Genomic DNA, 17,123 nt, shown 5'->3' with positions numbered 1-17,123 from the left:
CAAAGATATAATTTGGTTATATTCTCAGAGCCACTAGCAGCTATTTCATTGTTATCCCTGTGGGGGGTCTGGCTCGCCACCAGCCAACAAGGAAGCTTTCTCTTCCTTCCAACTAGCTGTTTGGCCAGTGGCTTAAATGTGGCTGTTCCAAGGATTCCCCTTTCCAAAGTTCACTCGCACACCGGTTATCAATGCCTCGGAAGGATATATTTCTGAGGAATGTTCTGGACTTATGGCTGTGGGAGGCTATACTGTGATCCAAGCAAAAGATAATTTTTACCCAAGATGACTCATACCCACCATCCAGCACAACGGCACTCCTCACCAGAATTCCTGGCTCTACACTTGACAACTGCCCTCATTTCCATAGACTCACATAACCTGGCCGGTCACAAGAGGGAAGTAGGGCATGTCCTGCATCCCAAATCAAAATGATTTTGGTACCAAGTAGGCGCTATTGGGAGGAGACACATATCAGGGAGGCTAAGAAACCACTGTTTTAGAGGGAGACGTGGGTATTATTTTCCAGCTTTGAGGATGGGGAGGCAAAACATCGGCTTACGAATATCCTTGCGCCTTACCGAAGGATCTTGAAGACTGGAGGATATATTACTGGGTCAAAGTCTTTTGACCTATCAGTTCTACTTTGAGGCATGTAAGAAATGTTAGCTAATTTTTTAAATGTTTAGATATAGCTAATTACACTCGACACAACATTTTTCATAACAAGAAAGGACATTTAAACAAACAGAATGCTTAGTAACAAAAACTTAGTTAAATAAATTTTGATCAACTATACAGCGCAACACCATATAGATGTAAAAAGTGATGTTTTGGGGCGCCTGGGTGGCTCAGTCAGTTAAGCGTCCGACTTCGGCTCAAGTCATGATCTCACGGTTCGTGGTTTCGAGCCCTGCGTCGGGCTCTGTGCTGACAGCTCAGAGCCTGGAGCCTGCTTTGGGTTCTGTGTCTCCTTCTATCTCTGCCCCTCCCCCACTTGTGCTCTGTCTCTCGCCGTCTCTCAAAAATAAATAAATGTAAAAAAAAATTTTAAAAAGTGATGTTTTATCCGTATAAAAGATAATTTGTCCATATAAAAGCCATTTAAAAATAGTTGGTGAGAAAAGTAAAACAAACTTCTAAATCAAATGTGAAATATTTCAGGCAGTTAAAAAAAAAACACAAGCATCCTGGAAATATGGCAAACATGTAAAACATATTAACAGCAGGGGTTTTTTTTTGATTAAGACAAGAGGCACTCTTATTTATTTTCTAATTTATTCTCATTTAAATTTTGAAGTATCCTAAAATGAACACGAAATTACTCATGTCATACAAAAGCAATGAAAAATGTCAATAAAGAAAAAAAAAAACCCTGACATGAATTAAATATAATTTGGTGAAGAGAAACCACAGAGCTACTATCCACCAGGCACTGTGTGGGCACTGAGAAGAAGCCAGTTCTCCCCAAAGACTGATGGCCTGGGGAAAAGAACAGCGTCAGAAGATGCAAAGGATGAGACCCTCACATTCCCCAAGAGGGTCGGTTTTCCAAAGGTGACACTGCGGGGATGTCTCCGAGCCCTTGTGCCATTTTCTCTGTTTTTACTAGTTTCAGAATAGATCAAGGCAGAAACTCACTGTCATCCACATATTGAGAAAGACAACTTGAAGACGGTAGTTTATCTTTCCAAGGATCCGCAAGGGTCCTTGGCATTTGGATCCTTCTGCCTGGACTATCCTTCCTTCTCCTGATATTCCATGAGTAATACTGAATGAGCTCCCAGAACATAGCCTGAGACCCAGGTTTCTTAAGTGATGGGTTTCAATACAACCCAAGCCTGATGGACTGAACAAGGGAGGCGGAAGTGACAGCCACATTCTGAGCAGCTACGGTGGGTGACAAATGCCGAACGCATGGCATGACACTGCTACACATATTCGAAGGCAATTTCAAATACTGTCGTTGAGACGAGGTAACAGGGGGAGGTGGAGGCCAAAATGCAGCAAAGTAATACAGCACAAAACAGAAATGGAGAAACAAAGAAATGTACTGATATGGTGGCTGGTCAGTTCCATGTCCCAGATCAGTAGGTATCTATTTAGAAATAAATTCTTCTATTAACATTTAGATACTTAGTTCCTATCTCCTGTTTACTAAACGACAAGCCTACGGCATGCCAGTTAGCCTCAGTTTCTGCCTAAACAGATTGAGTGAACTGAGGAATACGAATGGATTTTATAGGCTATAATATGCTACACAGATATGAGTTAACTATGCTTTTGGTATGTGACGAGTGACTGTATTGAATCCAAAAGACCACCTTCACCAGCATAACCCAAACTGGTGTTACCAATCCTTTCTATAGGAGGATGCAGGGATAGAATCAGTGGTGTGTTGGAACGCGTCCCCACTGACTCCCAAAAGTTTATATGAATCTATTCGCAAATCTCAACGTGGCTAATTTGAAATCAGCCACAGTAGGGGTATTTACACCATGGAATTTGGCGAAAGCTACAAATCAGGGCGTCTTTACTCCCTCCCCAGACAGACAGTTATTAAACCTATACTGGCACACAACTGGATAAACCTTGTGTTATTTTTCACAGTGAATGTAATTTTTATTTTTCTCATATTTAGGAAAGATGAGATTTTTCTATTTGTCTCACACTACCCCTTTCAGACATCAGCGTTCCCGTAGATCAGCAAAATAATCAGCATTCACAGGAGAGGGAGAGAGAACAAAATATTCTAAACATGAATCCTGCGTCCACCTTTCTCAGATGAATTTAAATTCCAAGGTCTATATATTTTTTGATTCCATATGGTACCATGAGGTCTCAGTAAATATCATTCAATGGCTCTGATTTAGTAACTTTAACACACACACACACACACACACACACACACACAAAGTCATCTGCCATCTGGGGGACTCTGTACATGAGTCAGGAGTCCCAGTCAAGGGAATGGTGGTAATAGATTCTAAGCTCCAACCTCACTGAGATGGTTTAGGTCAACAGTTTTTCCCCAGTGGTTGAAAGACTAATACATATTCTTAAAAGTTGCATTAACCTATAGAATGATGGGGAGATCAAGGTTTCTGTCTGCTGACTCCTCTCAAAGATGGGTTCCCCTGTGGAAGAAGTTTATCTATCTCCTAAGAATATGAGGGTGAGGTGGGGGGGGGTGATAGAGATGTTCTGCCCATTCGTCTGGCCCCAAGTACACACTAACCCTCTCATGAACTGGACTCCCATTTCTAGATTTGGTACCTAAACCACCAACATTCTCTCCAACGAAGGTCCTGAGACTAGTAAAGTATGGTTGATGCCCCAAGTCCCAAAGTGTGGTTTTTCATGACAAGAAAGATTTGCATTAGAAAACAGTACGACTAAAACAAAACAGAACATGAAGACATTACAAGAACTTGGGGGTGATTTCTGATCTGCTCACTTTCTGCCAGGGCATCCTAGGGTTGTGGGTTTTTTTTTTTTTTTGCTTTTTTTTTTTTGGTCTCCTTGATTTTGAATAGCATAGCATTGAAATGATCATTTTGTTTCCCCACCCCCACTGCTCCCCAATCTAAACGACAAAAGGAGGAATTTAACCTCATATCCTCGCTCTGAAATTAGCTCTATTGTCAAAAGATGACAGCTGTATCCTGATTTCAAGAATTTCATGTCGGAATAAAACAGCATTTTTTGAAGCCATTGTGTTCCTTCAAACAGATCTGTAATGGTCCCTCGGCAAGCCATTTTCAGAAGGCTTGGGTAAGTAAGAAAAAAAGACACCATTTCTAAAGAGTTGCTTTTATGGGCTAGGTCAGAGTGCTCTTTCCATGTTGTTCATTCCCAGTCGAATTCCCTAATAGTCCGTCTCCTCAGCTAACAGATGCCCGGCCTCATGTCGGAACCAGATCGCGCCACCGCTGAGATGCTATCCAGCTCCTTTCTTATTGAGCCGTTTCCCTAGCAGATGGTGCAATGCTGCAGGCATACTCCTTCCTGTTAATTACCAGCCTTCGCTACAGATGGAAATGTCAGTCAGCCTCACAGGTCCTGGTTGCTGCCATTGCCTCAGTCCATAGCCCTCTACCTAGGCAAGATGCTGCCAACACACACCATGTGTTTTGTGACTGCTGACTAGGCAGGCAACAAAAAACAACTTACTTCATGAATATTCATGGCGGAATGTTTCAAGTTCTGTTCATCTGCGATGCTTCTAGATCTGCTTAAAGGGGGTTGCACCTTCCTAAGAACACTCTGCCCCTTGTTTTCTTACACTGAGGATATGTGAGGTACCAAAGTGAGTTGCCATGGCAACGTACAGAGGACCATTAAACGTCGGCCATTTGGAGCCTTCTGGAGGCACATCAATTTCTGACTAACGTTCTTCCCATACCTTTAAGTGGCACTTAATTATTCTTGTCCTGCCATAGCAGGCCAATAGTCAGCGAGCTGAACTGATTAGCTCATAACCGAAGGTTTGCCTTAAACCACGATTACCTCGTCGGCACATATGTAACCGAACGGGAGTACCTTGATATTCCCTGGTACGGAACATTCTAAATGCGGGCAAGTGGATTCCAGAAGTCCTTCTTCATCCGTTAAATCGAATTATTTTACTCCTTGTGGACAACCTTTCAGGAATCAAAAGTGGGCATCTTTTCAGGTTCATCAGAGAAAATTAAAATTAGGGCTCAGGTTTTGAGAGTACGGGAAGGGAGAGGAGGCCTGAACCCAGCATTTTCTTGAAGGTAATTCCGGGGAGACTCCCTAGGCTGGCGCCGTGTCACAGGTGGAGTCACGCAGGGTGGTGGAGGACGTCACTGCAGCTCTGCACGGCGTCCTCCCCGCAGGCCTTCCTCTCCGTGATTTAACCCAGAGAAACCAACATTCAATGCCCTACACACGGGCAAACGAGCTTCGGGCTGAAGAGAATCATCTTCCTGTGGACACCGTGATCAACACACCGGAGAGCACACAGGCAACGTGATGGCGTGGAAGGCTGGGAGGCAGCTTTCGTGAGTCCTGAAGGATGTATGTCCGTTTTCACAACACGTAAATTTATTTTTCTTAGGTGTCTCTTGTTCTGGAACAAGATATCTCACGGGGAGGAGGGCTGCCAGAGTGTGTAAGGGAGGAGAGCTCCTGAGCTGGAGAAAGAACTGTGTGTGGTAGGGTAATTCGGAAGACGCTAGCTGGAAGCTCTCGGTGATACTTAGGAAGCTTACGTCTTCCTTCCAAGTTCCTTTTTAAGAAGATTTCATTTATATGCTTTTCCTGTTTAGAAGGAAAAGGAAGCATGTGTAGGTATTTTACAGGCAGAATACAAATGAGATTATTCCGAAGGGGCCCCTGGGGAAAAAAAAAAAACACCTATGCTACATATATTTTATAAATTCCATATTTCATCGTAGGAAAGGATGCATCTCAAGGGTGGGCATGGACGTGATGCCAGGGGTACAGCCAGAGCTCTCCATCTTCTGGTTCAAAATTCACTACGATTGCATCTTGCAACAAAGAATACATGAGGTGATATGCAGATAAATGTTTAACAAGCTCACCAATCATCATCATAATAGTGTTCGTATTCATACACAGGTATATAACTTCCTTATAAATTTGACTCCTATAAAGGATGTGCAGCACATAATTTACACATCATGATAAAAGATACGATACTCTTCATTGTACCCTCTACATAAACAACCGATTCCCATAGAATGCTTTCGCTGATTTTTGCCAAAGTCGTGTATCTGCAATCTATAGCTGCAATTCAACCATGATGTGAAAATTGCATCGCGTCCCTTTCTGAAAGCTCTTTTCTCGTTAAGTTTATCGTTGTTAAGTCTGACATGTGACCTCGCGCTAGACTATTTTCCACTCACACAAACTGTATTCGGCATGTATGTCAGAACGTTACACATTGTTCAATGACACGAGTGGTTTCTTGGCCTGACTGGATAACAGGATTCAAATCCTGGAAGAATATTTCTTCAAACTCTTCGTGCTCTTCGCAAGATACTGACTATACGCACAACACGCTTTTAACTTTAGTCTACATCATTAACATCGTCTCCACTACCTTCTTAAGCCTTGTCAGTCCACAAAGCCATAATCAAACTTTGATTGATAACGTTTGCCAACTTCAGTAGTATAAATACTCCAGCCATGGCCAAGATCAAGCTACCAAAATGACGTCACTGAACGTAAATCTGGGGACAGATCTACAAGAGAACACTTGAGTTTTAATAATGGCCACGTGTAACAGCCAGCTTACGACAGTCCCCAAAATTTAGCCATAGATGCCTGCAGACTAGTGATGAGTCAGCTCGAACACACTGCTGTGTGGTCCAGTCTCTAGCCTTTCCTCATCTTTCCCTGGAATAGTATCGTATTACAAGTGTGTGTGTTTACAAATATGTAAAATTACATAAATTTGCGAAGTCTTACTTAGGAGGAGCTTAATAAATCACGGAATAAATTGAATTGAATGGATGCACACTTAATGAAGCTTGTTGAAAAGATAAAATGCAAACACATGGGAAGTTTAATGACATTTGGCTGGGTTTTGCTTTGTGCCAAGGGAGACTGAACGGGAAAATAAAACTTCAGAGAGGGCAAGAACTTTCTGTGTAGTCTGGTCAGGGCCAGGCCAGGGGCTTGGCCTGAGGTTAGAAAAACGGTTAAGATTTGGATTGTTGGAGAGGAGGACAGGATAATTCAGAAATTAACCCAAGGAATATTTACTGATTGATTACTAGTCCCCATAAATGTTATATTTTATACTATTAACAATCTTCAGAAGACACAAAATTATTTTCAAGAATATTTCGTCTTCTAAGCAACCGGAGGGACCCAAAATAAATCTCAAAATTCAATTAAGGTTACTTAAGTTACCAAGTTTACCTAAAACGGCTCCGAAAAATTAAATATTGTATCTAAAGGGAAAAAAAAAGTCGTCTTTATATATACATATCTTGGAAGTTTCCATAGGAAGTAACAGAAACCAAAATTTGCTTGCAGGATTTTATACATATGTGCAAAGTCTGAATGGAAGGAAGAGGGGCAGGTATGCAATGACAGGTCAAGGTGAGAAAAGCTTTGGCAACTGCTAGGACCCAAGGGAATTTGCTACTTAACCAAAGTCTACCCTGAAAAAAGGGGGTTTGGCACTGGTGCTGGGGGTGACCATGAAAGGGAAAGTCAGCTCTTTCATTTCTGAAAATGCAAAGGAAGAAATTATAGATCTATAAGGGGAAAATGTAGACTTTTTACCATAAAATGAGAAGAGAGACCTCTAATTCCAAATATAGAAATATCTAAACCCCTGCTAGAGAATATGAATGAAAATAGAAATTCATAGAAAAGTAAATATTGAAAAAAATGACCAAAAATGATATTTGATTATTTGATCTTGTTAGCAATACAAGTAAAAAATAAGATGCTGTTTCCTTCTAAAAAACAAGTAAGCAAAGACTGTAGAAATTCCTGCATTGTTGCCTCTTCCAATATGAGAGAAATATACACAGCTAAGAATTGCTGCTAATTTGTTCCTAGGAATCAGTTTGACATAGGTATCTAGAACCACGAATGCACACATACTCTGAGCTAGCATTTCCGTGTCCCCAAGAAAAAAATCACAACTGTAATCTAGGAATTGTTATTTGTGGAAGAAAATCTGCCCCTGAATTCCTAAAAGAAAAATAATTAAATATGTTATGATCTATCTACCCATCTGTCTGTCGGTAGTAATAGATTAAAGGTGATTTGAGGACTTTGTTTACAGTTTTCAAATTGTCTGCATGAAGCACATTTTGCTTATATAACCAAAAAAAGAAATCAAAGTTAGTTTAGAAAAGAAATATACCACTTCCTAGGAGAGTAAGGTTTGAATCCAAACAGACCCAGAATTACTTGCTGGTCTGAATCTCTATTATCTGCGCAACGTTAGTTAAACGTATATACTCTTGGGTCTCAGGTTTCATGCCTCTTAAAAGGGATAATAATAGGATACTTGCAAAGTCATTGTGAGGGTTACATAGGCAAACCTTACAAGGTGCTTGACGTATGCATGGCAGGTACTCTGGGCTAGTTTCCTTCCCAAAATTCAACACGCTCGTGAATGATATCCACTAATGAAATCAGAAGATCAAAATAAGATCTCTTCCAGTCTGCTTAATTCTATCAGAAAGCCTCCCCCACATCCTCCCAACCTAGTGAGGGTCAGGCCCAAGGAATGCTAATAAGCCTCTTGAACACAAAGCCATCCTGCGTGAGCTTTTGTTACTCTCCTGAGCATCTGTCAGGAAGGATCATGCTCTTAAGTTTGCCAAAAATTATATCGTTCATACCGTCTGCTCAAGATGTTTGGGCAAACCTTAAAATAGAAAGATAATATTTCGGACCACCACTCTCCAGAACTGTAACCCCGATGGACGTTACTTGGGGGTCTGGAGCATAAAAGGACAAGAAGACTGCATCATCCGGAAGCTTGATAACACCTCTGCGTGAAAACGAGCTAGGAACTGAAGATGTGTCTCTGAGACAGAAAGCAAAATCAGAAGGCAGCAAAAATTTGAAAGAGGAAAAACCAGTGAAATCTGCTTCTGGCCATCAGAGGAGGCTGATGTAATCCGGACTGACTCTGGGGACGGCCATGGTGCCAGCTTTGGAGGCCACATGGCTTCTAATGAGGCCAGAGTCCGCTGCGGCTCAGAAAAACGGGTGAGCGGCCAAGTTTCACCCAAGGACAGAACAGCCTTAACAGCTGGTGAGTGAATTAACTCAGGCGGACCAAAGGGACCCAGGTGGAGGGACATTTGAATCTTTCCCTTATGGGTAAAAAAAAAGAAGAAAACAACCTAGGGAACCGAGCCACCATAGCCTCTTATTTTCTGTTTCTTCTGGCAGGCTCCTTTGGGCGCAAGGGGGAAGGGAAAGGAGAGAACAGAGCAGCTTGGGGGGCTGAGGAATGCGGATTAGGGACACATTGTAGGGTTGAGAGCCCGTCAGGGGTCTGCGGGTTTTTCAAGGTGGAATTCGACTTTTATAAAAGGGAAACTTACTAGGTGATGTGCACCCCTAAGAGCAGAGCACTTGGTATCTCCAGCTCTTGTAAAAATGCTGGACCCCTCGTATCTGCCCAGAAAATATTGTTGAGTTGTTGCATGCTGCCCCTGCTTCTGAGATTCACCTGAATAGAGAGCGGGCTGCCGCATAGTATCCGGCCCCTGGAAGCACCCAAGCGGAGGGTGCAGGCTGATCCTGGAGGGTGGCGGGAGGGGTGTTGCCTCCGGTGGAAATCCGCAGGGCAGGGGGGAGTGGGGGTGGGGGGGGTGGGGAAGGCCAGGAAAGCCAGCGCCTTGCAGTTTGAACACTGTCCTGCCACCTGGTGGCTGAATCACTAAATTGCAAGAGCAGGTCTTGGCTCTGGGGGCGTCTCTAATGAAGCGAATTTGCAAAATCGTTGGGAGGTGAAGCCATTTTGACAAATGTCAAAGGGAGATGTGAGCATTTCAGAAGGATGGGCGGAATAAAAACTAAGCGTATGCGGTGAGAGACAATAGCTTCCCTGATGAGAAAGAGGCCAAATCACATGTGAGTGGGTAGGCAGGAAACAGAGGAAGCAAACACAGAGCACCCCCGGGTGTGGGCAAGAGACCACGCCACCGAGGATGAGCGGGTTGGTCCGGGAAGATCTATCTCAACGCCAGGCTGAGGTTAACCGTTCCTACGCAGCTAAGGAGAGAGGTCTGGTAGCGTTCTGTTCCCTCTCTTTATGACATTCTAACACTCATGTTTCAACACCTTCCTAAGATGGCACAAAGTCCTTTGCTTTCTTACCATTATGCCTTTCCCCCCCCGTTTTATTCCTTCCCACCCCTTTCTGTATGGAACAGGTGTCGGTCACCTTCTCCTGTATGGCTGGCTGTGCTGTGTGTCTGCAACCACAGAAACAACCCAGGGACACAGAGACAACTGAGGGGGGAATGGAAAATGCAGGGAGAGCTGAACGCAGCTCCAGGGGCCAGCCATCAGCACTGCACCCAGGAGGGGCGAAGCTGCAAAGGTTTCTGGGTGTAGGTGACATCCAGGTGATATCCGAGGACGTGGTGACCAGAGAGAGGTGTTCTTGGGGGAAGTGGTGTGGCAGACGTTTCATATCAAAGGAGCAGTAGGCAAAGAGAGATTCGAGCAGAAAGACAGGTCTGTGGCAATGCTGGAGCGACTTTTCCACACGGAACGGGGGCCAGAGACAAGTTTAGAAGGATTGTGGTGGATCAGACCATGAAAATAAGTTGGTGGCTTTGAGTTTTACCCTGACAATCTGGAGTCCTGATGGGGAATTTGAAGCAGGGGAGGAGAGGCCACCTGACAGAAACAGATGCACATTCTGGAGAGATCACTCACGTTGCAGGAGGAGAGGAACAGTTCTGGAAGCTGTCGACGCATGGGCCAAGGAGGCCACTGGGTGTGAAGCTACCGAGGGCCAGTGTGGATGAAGGCAGATGCAAGAGCTGTTTAGAAGGCAAGACGGACTGACCTTGGCGTTCCTACTCGATGTGCGGGCCCATGAGGGGCTGGGTTTGATGTGTAGGTTGGGGCTTCCAGATGGCCATCTTGGCATTCTCTGATTGAAAATGAGGATGTGGGCCACACAGGGGAGATGGTCACTGTGTCCCTGGGTACCTGGGCATGCAAGGCTGAGGCCAGGAGCTGGAGCTCAGCCTTCCTTGGCTTCATTTCTCCTCTTGTCCTTTCTGTTCTTTGACTCCTGTAGTGTCTCAACTGTAACCTCTCCACCTCCCCTCCTTCCTCTCAGATTGTTCTCTAGAGAGACTCAGACTCCATGAAAGGAAGTTTCCGAGGGAGACACTGAACTGGTGTTTGAAGACCTCAATCACAGGACACCTTCCCTAGACCGCATCGCTCACCCTGGAATCTTCATTGTTGGCCCTGGGAACAGACTGGTTGGCCCCACAGTCTCCTTTGTTTCTTTTTCTTCTTCTTCTGTCAAACCTATGAAATCCTGATGCTGAAGAGAATTTTTTTTAAGGTGGCTTTCCTGGAAAAGACAGTTCTTTAAACAAAAACCCAGACTTTACCACAACGATGGACATGTAGGCAGCAGAAACATTAAAGTCATCTGATTTTCCAGCATGGTCCAGGGAACCGCACGTCAGCTTTGCTACAGATGCGCCAGGTGGCATGTCTCTGCCTGGAACGAATCAACTCCCACACCACTCTTCTGTGGGCCGAGATGACCAGTTCTGGCTAATGAACCCATCCTGTCACCTCCACTTGGGTCCTGGAAACAGGCTGAGCTCTTTCATGGTTCCCTGTAAATTTCAAAGTGTGCCTTCAGCTGCAAAAGGTCATGTTCTGCCAGTCCTGTTGGCTTTAATTAGTCTCCTGCCCTGGGCTTGGAGAGGGAAGTGGGAAAATCTGAGCTCTCACATTCCAGGTCAGGCTGTCCCAAGCTCCCTTTCCCATGGAGCTTTGCTGGACAGTTTCTTGTGGGGACAGGGGTTTCATTGGCCTAATGGAAAACTCATAATGGAAACTGGAACTCTACTTGTTTTACTCTTTTCTCCCGCTTGCTTTCTTCCTTCCTTGGATTAATGCCAAAATCTTTGCCCGTTTCCTCTTTACGATGACAGGATGGAGGTAACATGTTCTTTCAATGTTATCCGAGCCATCATGTTCCCAATAAGAACGCAAATTCACCAAGTCTTTTGAAAATGACGGACACAATGTCCACAGTAGAAGCAAAGACACATAGGTCCTGCTGGACGTTGTAAACGTTGCGGCATTAAGGAAAGAGTTCAGACTCTGTGGTCAGAGGAATTCATATCCAAACTCCATCTCTACCTTTCCCAAGTTATGTATTCTTTTGAGTCCTGATTTTTCTCATTGACCATTTGGTAATAAAAATACCTACCTGTATTAGTCAGGTTTCTCCAGAGAAACAGAACCAGGAGGGTATCTATAGATATTTATGAGAGAAGCTTTATCATAGGAATTGGGTCATACAATGATGGAGGTCGAGAAGTCCCATGATCTGCCATTTGCAAGCAAGCTGGAATGTAATTCGGTGGAGTCCAAGACCTGAGAATCAGGAGACCAAAGGTGTAAGTCTCATTCTGGGTTAAAAGAAAAGATGGATGTCCCAGCTCAAGCAGAAAGAGAGAGAGAGAGAGAGAGAGAGAGAGAGAGAGAGAGAGAGAGAGAGAATTGATCCTTCCTCTGCTTTTTTGTCCTACTGGACCCCTCAGTGTATTGAATGATGCCCACACATGGCAAAGGTCATTTTTTATTCAATCTACTGATTCAAATACTAATCTCTTCCAGAGACACCCTCATAGACACACCCAGAAATAATGTTTACCAGCTATCTGGGCATCTCTTCATCCAGTTAACTGACATGTAAAATTAACCTACCTCAGAGAATTTCCATGAGAATTAAGTGAGATGACAAGAACTGGAGGAACCTTATCTTTTACGAATCCCCTTCTGTCTCTTGCTTCAGGTTTAAAAAACCTTTTCTTTTTTCCAATGTGCTGTATTGTTCTTCCACCATAAAGCCTCCACATACACTATAATATTTGACTAGCATATTCTTTGGTCCCCACCCTCCCACAGAAGCCCACATATTTGTGAGGTCGTAGATACAGAATCCTCTGAGAAGTCTGAGACTTTGTCCTCCAGTCATCCACACACATGGTGTTCTGGGGTTCACTTTCTACTACAGGATGCAACCGATGGTCTTAGCATGGCTACAAGGCCCATGCTCTGAACCTTCTGATGCCTCCTGGCTTGTCTCTCATCATTCCTTGTTCTTCTCAAATGAGCACCTTCTCTGAGGACAACTTAGGTCACACTGTCCCAGAATTCCAACTCTTGCCATGTGATTGCGGTTAACTGTTTCCTTCAATGGAGATTTTTCCACTCCCCCAGCTCTGGTTTCCCATGGCCTCTGCGTCTCCTCCTGTCACGGTACTTTCACTCTGCTGGGTACAAATCACATGTTCTCACATCTATCAAGACAGATGCTTTATCTCGTCCATCTCCATGAACTTATTTTCTATTGCAGTGTTTAATACTCAACAGTGTTAACGTCAAGATGAATAAACGTGGAGTATTTCCTGCCAGGCTCATGCATGGTTTTACAATCTCCCTTATTCATCTTCCTCTATGGCTGATTACTGCCCTCACATCTCATCTTCTCAGTCTCAACTGGTACATCAAAGGCTGACTTACCTTTTTATTTAAAAAAATCAATATATATGTATATGTATGTATACATATATACACGTGTGTATATATATATATGTGTGTGTGTGTGTATGTACATGTACATGTATATATGTATATATCATGACCTGAGCCAAAACCAAGAGTTAGACACTTAACCGACTGAGCCACCCAGGCACCTGATGTACTTTCATCTGATACAGCACTCCTCATTTTGAATGGGAATATCTTCAAACCAAAGAAAGTTGTCTTTTGTTTGTTTTTTTTTTTTTTTAATAAGAGCAAATGCATGATTTAACTAGATTAGGAGGAAGGAAGAATTTTGGATTGTCTACTTTTGATGGGTTTGCTAGGAAAGTATTTCTTTAATTGAGTTGTCGGAATCACTTGTGAAAGTCACAATCTTAGGTTCTTTTCCAGACCTGCACAATCAGGGTCTCTGGAAGTGGGATAATCTGCACTTTTAGTAATCTCTCCTCAAAATCCATACCTATCTAGTCACTATGCAGGGAGCAGAAGTGCCCAGCTGGACAGAAGCATTGAAAATGCAAATTGCCTGGTCCTTCTGGGCTTGTCTAGGAATCAACAGATAGTCTTTTGCTAGCAGGAGATGCAATTAATCCAAAGTTTAATGTGTGCTGATGATATTTCAAGGGGGCATAGTGGAAAGAGCACAGATTTAGGATTTGGAAATATTTACCTTTGAGTCCTAGCTCTGGCACTGACTTTGGGCAAAACACTTCATCTCTCTGGGCCTCCATTTTGGTTTGTTTGTTTCTTTGCGTGTGTGTGTGTGTGTGTGTGTTTTATCGACAAAGTATCAATCTTAGAGCATCTATGAGATCTCACTAAAACTACATATAAATTATATGCAAATAACATATATGCATACATACACTAATATAGTATCTAATGTTATACATAGTGCATAGTTTAGCATCTGACAAACAGTAGACATTTCATAAATTTTATTTTTTTCCTTGTATCCCTTTAATCTGAAGCAAAGAACGCAATGACTCATCAACACAAGAGTCAGGGGAATTGATGCCACTCTTCAAATGCAGTTAGACGAGAGGCGTTCATTTTTCCGTCCCCTAACATTCAGTGAGATGGAGTAGAAGTAAATGCAGGTTTCCATCTTGAACTTGGAGAAACATCTGAAGCAACTTGAACTTACACACTAGACACTGATTGTGAGCAAATGTTTGCAATATGGTCTTTCTAGAACGGATCTGACTTCTTCAACTACCGGCACATATGCTTCAAAGCTGATTTGGTATTAAGACTTGAATAGAGAGCAAGACGTGGGCCATGCAACTTACTGAGTTGGGCAGACGGCTCTAACGCAAATTCAGAGCTGCTCAAATCAGGCTCCAGAATCTCCCGTTGTGACCCTCCCCCACGCCCTATCATCATCTTGGGGAAATATTCCATGTCCTTTGCACTTCAGCTTAGGGCATCTTGCCTTCATAAAACATTCTGTTATCAGGTTTATTAGTTTTGCGAAGACTCACAGGATCAACAGCCAAAAGCGAAGAGAAAGAAAGAATGGGAGGAATAAATAAAAGGAAAAAAAAGGATGGAACATCTGTTTACCTCCAGTAGTCACCATTTTTCTTGCTAAATTTCTAAATTCAGACAGTGTTTCCAAATTTCATTTTAGGTCACTTTTTAGTTGGGAATATTAGTCCGTTTTTATTCTCAGATCATCACTCTCATTCATTCACCCACTTACTCGTTCATTCAACAAACACTGGAGGTCAATTAATTGACAGGCACTATGTTGAATGCTTACTTGGCTTATAAGAAGAGGTAGCTGAACTAACTGATCACAGATATGCTGACTTCTATGCTTCCTCCCCCAGTATAGAGTTAAAAAAATGGCATTTTCTTCAATTGGCAGCAAGGGTGGAGGTGCGAAGATAAATAAAACTTTAGAGTCATAAAAATTATATCCAAAAGTAGTATATTTTTTGCATCATAATGGGTTGCAGACATCTTTAAAGAGAAAATATTGTTAGTGAGATTATTATTTGCTTTTATATAACATATCCGTCATTCACTCATATCCAATTAGGTAACAACGCTCATTGAGAACCAACTGTGACAGCAAGTACTGAAACGTCAATGTTTCCTTTAAGGCTTTACCTTCTCTGATGGGAAATTACAGCTGAAATTACACAAGGCATTAACCTGTTTATCATGTTAGATATGGGAAGTTAGACGTGTTCAGAAATTTAAGAAAGAAATCGATAATTGGATAGTCTGTGAGAAGGGGTTGGGCTGGATTGAAACGCACTTCAGAAACATACCTGGATGGGAGCTGGAAGGAACATCAGGACCCTGGTCTCAGGAGAACTGACCAACCTCGAATCCTGAAGCAAGGACTCAGGAACCAAGACCAGGAAACAGAATAGGGACAAGTTCAGGGAGTAAGACTTCAGCCCGGCTACTCACGAGGATACTGATCTGATGGGAACTGGAAGACAGCAGGGGAAGGACGAGGCACTTGCTGTGAGTGAAAATTCACGGGGCACCAAAACCTCTCAGCAGTCAAGAGAAATACTGTTTTAATGCAATAGATATAAAAATAAAAATCAATGCAAAAAAGTCCATGATGAACCAAATATCAAACTGTTTAATAAAGACAGCGTTGGTATCACAGATTCTTCTTATTGCCTGAGGCGACCATCAGGCTTTGCATGGAGATCTTCCTGATCTTATCTCATCCAAGACCCAGTCCTGCCGGAGGGGAGCAGGCCTTAGTCTTGATCGCCTCGACACTGGATGCCGCGGCTAAAATCACTCCAGTCAGTGTGGGTTTGAAGCTGAGCACGGAGACAGGGTAAGGTGGCTCCAGCAGGGAAAAAGGAAAAGGAAGGTCATAGTGGGACCAGGCAAAGCTGATGTTCTGCGGGTAAACAGTCACATTTGTTTTTCTCTGTGCTTCCAAATGATCAAGTTTATTGACCACCTCTTGCTTTGGCCACGACTCACTGACTCACTTCCTGATCAATACGATCAAAACTTCTCCTCCTTTTTAAAATTTATAGGTTTTTTTTTTATTTATAAAATTTATTTACAGGGGTGGCTGGGTGGCTCATTCTGTTGTGCGTCCGATTCTTGATTTCAGCTCAGGTCATGATCTCCTGGTGCGTGAGATCGAGCCCCATGGCTGCACTGCCAGCACAGAGCCCACTTGGGACTCTCTCTCTCTCTCTCTCTCTCTCTGTCCTTCCCCTGCGCACGTGCACTCTCTCTCTCTCAAAATAAACAAATAAACTTACAAAAATAAATAACATTTATAAGCGAAAAGAAAACTCTCTCCAGTTCTGCTCATCTGTAGCCCCCTCTTCAATGTTATCTATTCCTTTAAGAATGCCTTATTTCAATTTTTATACTGGTGAATGCTTTCATTCCCTGAGTCTTAAACTCACATAAAACATGTTCTGCATGTTTTCTTTGTTCCTCATTTAGCTTGTATTTCATAAATCTTCCTAGGTAACTTCTTTTTCTTTTTTGAATGTCATATTTCTCAACAGAAAAGGAGGAAATTAAGGGATAAGAAATTATACGGTTATGGTTGGGGATAGCTAAACATTTCTGTATAACCCAGGCAGTGTGTGTGTGTATATATTTATGTCTCTATACAGATACCTTGTCAGCATATTTCTTTTGATTTTGTAACTCTTTGAAAAAATTGGTATGATGTTAGTGAAAAGAACATTTAAAGAAGGAAAGCACGTGACAAAATGAGATTGGGTTTCAGTGATGTGGTCGTTGCTGAAGAGGTTGTTATCAAACCGATAAACTCGATAGGTGCATAGATTCGTGGATACAGACATAGATATACAGATATA

General features: G+C 42.8%; 1 long non-coding RNA gene across 1 annotated transcript; it reads right to left on the bottom strand.

The window, feature by feature from the left end:
• Positions 1-3,717: 3,717 nt before the first annotated feature.
• LOC122497496 lies at positions 3,718-13,279 on the bottom strand. The gene is made up of 3 exons (XR_006301131.1): positions 12,451-13,279; positions 11,951-12,117; positions 3,718-5,286 (listed from the first exon to the last, which is right to left on the bottom strand). It is a non-coding gene; the product is annotated as an uncharacterized LOC122497496 (long non-coding RNA).
• Positions 13,280-17,123: the final 3,844 nt, after the last annotated feature.

This window comes from Prionailurus bengalensis, chromosome A3, assembly GCF_016509475.1.
Source record: "Prionailurus bengalensis isolate Pbe53 chromosome A3, Fcat_Pben_1.1_paternal_pri, whole genome shotgun sequence".
NCBI classification, from domain to species: Eukaryota; Metazoa; Chordata; class Mammalia; order Carnivora; family Felidae; genus Prionailurus; species Prionailurus bengalensis.
This window is presented reverse-complemented; position numbering and strand designations above follow the sequence as displayed.